The sequence below is a fragment of the Bos mutus genome, chromosome 11 (genome assembly GCF_027580195.1).
Source record: "Bos mutus isolate GX-2022 chromosome 11, NWIPB_WYAK_1.1, whole genome shotgun sequence".
Classification (NCBI taxonomy): Eukaryota; Metazoa; Chordata; class Mammalia; order Artiodactyla; family Bovidae; genus Bos; species Bos mutus.
This window is the reverse complement of record NC_091627.1, coordinates 66,700,411-66,707,311: the sequence shown is the minus strand read 5'-3', so window position 1 is coordinate 66,707,311 and position 6,901 is coordinate 66,700,411. Positions and strand designations below refer to the sequence as shown.

Below are 6,901 nucleotides of genomic sequence, written 5' to 3'. Positions count from 1 at the left end.
GCTGGATCTCCTTGCAGTCCAAGGGACTCTCAAGAGTCTTCTCCAACACCACAGTTTAAAAGCATCAATTCTTCGGCACTCAGCTTTCTTCACAGTCCAACTCTCACATCCATATATGACCACTGGAAAAACCAGAGCCTTGACTAGAATACCTTTTTGGCAAAGTAATGTCTCTGCTTTTCAATACACTATCTAGGTTGGCCATAACTTTCCTTCCAAGGAGTAAGCGTCTTTTTAATTTCATGGCTGCGGTCACCATGTGCAGTGATTTTGGAGCCCAAAAAATAAAGTCTGACACTATTTCCACTGTTTTCCTATCTATTTGCCATGAAGTAATGGGACTAGATGCCATGATCTTCATTTTCTGAATGTTGAGTTTTAAGCCAACTTTTTCACTCTCCTCTTTCACTTTCATCAAGAGGTTTTTTAGTTCCTCTTCACTTTTTGCCATAAGGGTGGTGTCATCTGCATATCTGAGGTTGTTGATATTTCTCCGGGCAATCTTGATTCCAGCTTGTGTTTCTTCCAGTCCAGCGTTTCTCATGATGTAGTCTGCATAGAAGTTAAATAAGCAGGGTGACGATATACAGTCTTGACAAACTCCTTTTCCTATTTGGAACCAGTCTGTTGTTCCTTGTCCAGTTCTAACTTTGCTTCCTGACCTGCATACAGGTTTCTCAAGAGTCAGGTCAGGTGGTCTGGTATTCCCCTCTCTTTCAGAATTTTCCAGTTTATTGTGATCAACACAGTCAAAGCCTTTGACATAGTCAATAAAGCAGAAATATATGTTTTTCTGGAACTATCTTGCTTTTTCCATGATCCATCACATATTGGCAATTTGATCTCTGTTTCTTCTGCCTTTTCTAAAACCAGCTTGAACATCTGGAAGTTCATGGTTCATGTATTGCTGAAGCCTACTTATTTTATTAATAATAACATACTGTTAAAATGAAACACAATCACTAAACATAAATTTTTAAAGTATTTTTCCAATCCATGTCCATTGGAAAGATCCTACTGACAACCTGATAGCAAAGGATATTTCTAGTGCCCAGACTTTGGTCTTAGTATATCATTTTCCTATAAAATGAGCCAAAGTTTCTCAAAAACAGCAGGGATTATATAATGTCTGCATGGAAACATTTTACCTTAGGTACCAAAAAATAAATAAATAAATCTCAAGACCTCTACTAGGGTCATGCCAAAGGACTCTGTAGTTATTGAAGAGTTTCATACTGGTTGAAGATTCAAAAATGCAAGCATCAAAAATAAGATAATTTAAATACATAAAATGGAATAAATGTAACAGTTTATTGTGATGATAAAAAAATGCTCATTGCTCATCATTTGAAGATGCTGGTAAATGGACTCATTATGCTGTGAAATAAATGTAAAAACTTGAATATGTATCCTACCGTTTTCTACCATCACTGTGTTTTTTGGATAATGAAGCAACATATGAGAAGTTTATTTTTAAGGGAGAATTTCAGATTAGAAAATAATATGACAGAATTATATCATTTTATATACACTAATGAATTAATTAATCTAGATATTGATCAACAGTTACTCTTAACATCAGAAAACAAGACAGACTTTATGTGCCTCATTTTAGATAAACACAATACTATCTATGAAACAGTATTACAAAAAAGAGAAATTAATAAATCTGAATCACATCAAGCCTCCATTTCTAATCTATAGAAAAATACACAAGACTTTTGGTTTACAAATTTGTGAATTTACTGGGTGAGATCTGAAACTGGCCCCTATATATGGAGGGCAAGAAGAGATCCAAGAAAGAGGCTGACCATTCCTGATTGGTAGGTGGCAGGTTTAATAAGCAAGGGGACTTAATTGCCAGGCTTGACTTGGGCAGCTGCAAGACAAGCAGATCTTCACACCTGAACATCAGAATCTTAAAAGTTTATATAGAGGCTTTAACTGGGTTCAGTCATGTTTACGTCTAGATGGTCTCAACAGTAAATTACTCTCTCCAGTTTGCATCCTTGAAAATGGTTCCGGCTGTGGTATCAGTGGGTGGAACATATATTCATTCAAAGGACAGAGAAGAGGGAGAGGAGCCTCTGACTACCCTGACCCAGTTCACAGGTCAATTGCTGGTCATGACCTCTCAATAACTTCTTTAACAAAGAGCAAAGAATATGTTAAAAGACACAGGAGAGAAGCAATCAGCAAAAGCTGAACTACAGCTAAACTACTGCTGGACAAAGAACCTTATTTCTGATTCAACAACTATGTTGCAAGTAATTTTTAAAAAAGAGAAAGATGGAGAGAAACAGACACTATGAGCTCTAAGTTACAAGGCACTAAGGCAGAAACAGAATGATAGGTTGAGAACACCAAGCTTGTTTTGCTGAGTACCAGAGAAACCACAGATAAAGGAATGACTCACTTACAGCCCCTCACTAAGCATCATGCAGATGCAGGCACATTGAGGGACTAGAATGACATAGTGAGCTTTACACCACAAAGATGAAAACCTACCACAAGTTTCATAATGAATCCTGCCCATTTTGCAAATGTAACACATGACAAGGTATGAAGAACAGTCACACTTAAGGCAATGGCACCCTACTCCAGTACTCTTGCCTGGAAAATCCCATGGACGGAGGGCCTGGTGGGCTATAGTCCATGGGGTCGCTAAGAGTCGGACAGGACTGAGCGACTTCACTTTCACTTTCACTTTTCACTCTCATGCATTGGAGAAGGAAATGGCAACCCACTCTAGTGTTCTTGCCTGGAGAATCCCAGGGACGGGGTAGCCTCGTGGGCAGTTGTCTATGGGGTTGCACAGAGTCAGACATGACTGAAGCGACTTAGCAGCAGCAGCACATTTGTATAGTGAACTCTTGAAACTAAAAATTTGCTTACCATCATTCATTCCTGGGCCCCCTACCCCTCTTGCTCCCTGCTTCCCAGATAAAATACCCCACTCAACTGCCTATCCAGGAAACATATCTTAACTTTGCTTCCTGTCTCTTTATTTGGCCACACTGCAATGAAGCCTTTACATTCTGGAAGAGACTTTTGCCTCAGCATTTGGTCTTTCCATTGTGCAGTGGGCAAAAACCCACTTGTTCTACTACAAAATCTTTTAAAGAGACATATTAACTAAATGCAATGTTTATAACTGACCTTGTTCCTGATTTTTTAAATATAAAAATAATTGTGACATTTGTGAGAAAGTTGGAAAAATTTAAACAATGGATCTTTTCTGATATTAAGGATTTATTAAGTTTTTCAAATAATAATGACATCATGGGTATCTTTAAAAAGACGGTTATTGACTTTCAGAGAAACACACTGAAATGTGTACAGATGAAGTAATACATTTTACACTTGTACAGGAATGATAAGGGGAAGTAAGTAGGGTACAGAACACGAGATGGGCCAGGTGTCGATAACTGTTGATGATAGATAATGCTAAAGGATTTTATTATATTCTCCTATTTCTATATATGGTTAAAGGTTTCTATAATAAATAATTTAAAATAAATGTTCAAAGTGACATGATATAAAATATATAAGTAAAGTTTTTGAGACAAGAAGATACAACTGTGTTCCTTTAATTGTTGGGTGTTGGGTCATTTGCTAAGTGTTTTGAAACATTTAAAATCAGACAAGAACATAATATTTGAGGTTTTATGCCTTTAGTGCATGTTGTGTTGGCAGAGGTGTTTTCAGAGGAGTAGAATTTCTCTTGTATCAGTACTTCTAATGTTGTATAGGTTAAATTATAGTAAAAAGGCAACTGTAAATAAGATGCAGTGCTTCTACTTTAATTAATAACACAACTTTATTATAGTAAGCCAAATTTATATTCCACCATCAAGAGGGGTTCTTTCATTACATCATTTTATGATGGATCATTAAAAATACCTTAATAGCCTTTTCATTACCCCTTAACATAATCAGTGAAAGATTTGAAGCTGGAAGATTTCAAGGCTGCATTGCTTTGAACTTCATTTGTAATTTTAGTAGAGCAAATAGACCCTAAATGTTTCTTAATGTGGATAAATTCATTTTATTTTCATTGAACATTTTATTTTGGTATACTAGTCAGCTGGGGCTGCCATTAAAAAAGAAAAACAAACAAACAAACACCAACTGAATGACCTAAATAATAGACATTTATTTTCCCACATTCTGAAGGTTGGAAGTCTGGAATCATGATGCTGGCAGGGTTAGTTTCTCCTAAGGCCTCTGTCCTTCACTCACAGATACAGGCCTTCTCTTTGTGTCCTCACAAGGCCTTTGTGTATATCTCTGGGATCTCTTCCTCTTGTTGTAATGACATCAGTCATTGGATTAGGGCATTTATGGCCACATTTAATCTTAATGACCTTCTTAAAGGCCCTATCTCCAAATATAGTCATCCTGGGAATTAGAGCTTCAATATATGAATTCGGGGAATACTGTTGGGTTCAGAGTACAGGGGGATTCTTTACCACTGAGCCACCCGGGAATCAGAAAATACCTCTGTCAATATAATATACACTAAAAGCATGAAGCTTCAAATATTACAGTTTTGTATGATTTTAAATGATTCAAAACACTTAGCAAATGACCCACCAATTAAAGGAACACTGCTGCTGCTGCTGCTAAGTCGCTTCAGTCGTGTCCGACTCTGTGTGACCCCATAGACGGCAGCCCACCAGACTCCTCTGTCCCTGGGATTCTCCAGGCAAGAATACTGGAGGGGGTTACCATTTCCTTCTCCTAAAGGAACAAGCTGTGTCTTATCTCAAAAACTTTATATATCTTAATATCGTGTTGCTTTGCATATTTATTTTAAATAATTTATTGTAGAAAAATTTAACCATATGTAGAAATAGAAGAATATAATAAAATCCTTCACCATTACCCATCATTGGCAGTTATTAACACCTGGTCCATCTTGTGTTATATTCCCTACCTACTTCCCCTTATCATTTCTGAGCAGATATAAGATGCAAAATTAAAATGTAAGATTAGGTGTCTCTTAATAATTCAGGAGGATGACTGGGCAAAAGTTCATTTTTCACATAAGAAAAACATTTCCAAAGAATATCATGACTTTCAAAAGGTCCACCTGCTGAAAGTTCAGTAACTGGACAACTGCCCATTTGCTGAGATCCAAGTTCTCCAGCATCTATTTTCAGCCTGCCCTCTACACAGCTTCTTAGCCCCCTGGACCCTCACTTCCAATTTTGGGAACTAATTCCTCACATCCGGTGGCACACTTCTTTTGTTTGTTTTTAATACACAGATTTGTTGTCAAAAAGATTTAAAAGTTACAAATAGCAAACATACACATGAAAAGATGCTTCACATTATATATCATTAGAGAAATGCAAACGAAAACAGCAATGAAATACCACTACACACCTAGAAAAATGGGTGAAATCCAGAACTGACAACACCAGATGCTGGTGAAGTATGGAGCATCGAGTTCTCATTCATTTCTGGTGGAAATGAAAAATGATAGGCATTTTGGAAGACAGTTTGGTGGCATTTAATGAAACTAAACATACTCTTACCATAGAATTCCAGCAAATTCACTCCTTGGTATTTACCTGAAAGAACTGAAACTGTATACCCACACAAAAACCTGCATATGGATATTTACTGCAGCTTTATTCACAAATGCCAAAATTTGGAAGTGACCATGATGCCCATCAGTAGGAGAATAGATAAATAAACGGTGGTGCATCCAGACAATGAAATATTATTTATCACTAAAAAGAAATAGCTATCAAGTTAAAAGACATGGAGGAAACTTAAATGCATAATACTAAGTGAAAGAAGCTAATCCAAAAATTTTACATACTGTATGATTCTAATTAGATGATATTCAGAAAAAAGACAAAATTATAGATATTTTCAGTGGTTGCCAGGAATTAAGGGGAAAGGATATGTGAATAGGTAAAGCAGGGCTTTAGGGCAGTGCAGATGCCCTGTATGATACCATAATGATGTATATATTTCATTATTTAGATACATTTGCCAAAGCTCATAGAATGCACAACACCAAGAATGAATTTTAATGTAAGCTTTAAACTTCAGGTACATGCATGCATGCTGTCACTTCAGTCATGTCCAACTCTTTGGGACCTTACGGACTGTAGCCCACCAGGCTTCTCTGTCCATGGGATTCTCCAGGCAAGAATACTGGAATGAGTTGCGATGCCCTCCTCCAGGGGATCTTCCTGACCCAGGGATCGAACCCTGGTCTCTTATGTTTCCTGCATTGGCAGGCAGGTTTTTAATCTGCCACCTGGGAACTTCAGGTAATTATGATATATCACTGTGAGTACATCAGTTGTAACAGATTTACCATGGTGGTGAGGGGTGTTGATAATGGGGAAGCTATGCATGCATGGGGACACAGAATATGGGAAATCTCCATACATTCTGTTCTAAAAAAATATGCTCTATTTTTAAAGCATAATAAAATTTTGAAAGTTTTCAAAAGTTTGAATACCATCGCTTTTACTTACCATGTGATTTTGAATGAATTAATATCTATGAAGTCCAGCATGTATACCTGTCTATAAAATGGAATATCAAAAGTATATGACTTTCAAAACGATTAAGGATAATTTAAAATATATATATATATATATAAGAATTTTACAAAATGCTTTCATGGAACAACAGACTGGTTCCAAATAGGGAAAGGAGTACGTCAAGGCTGTATATTGTCACCCTGCTTATTTAACTTATATGCAGAGTACATCATGAGAAATGCTGGGCTGGAAGAAGCACAAGCTGGAATCAAGATTGCCAGGAGAAATATCAATAACCTCAGAGATGCAGATGACACCACCCTTATGGCAGAAAGTGAAGAGGAACTACAAAGCCTCTTGATGAAAGTGAAAGAGGAGAGTGAAAAAGT

The 6,901-nt window shown here is 36.9% G+C and overlaps 1 pseudogene; it reads right to left on the bottom strand.

Moving 5' to 3' along the window:
- Positions 1-3,823: 3,823 nt before the first annotated feature.
- Positions 3,824-6,544, bottom strand: LOC102285127 (proteasome maturation protein-like; annotated as a pseudogene).
- Between the last annotated feature and the right edge of the window lie 357 nt (positions 6,545-6,901).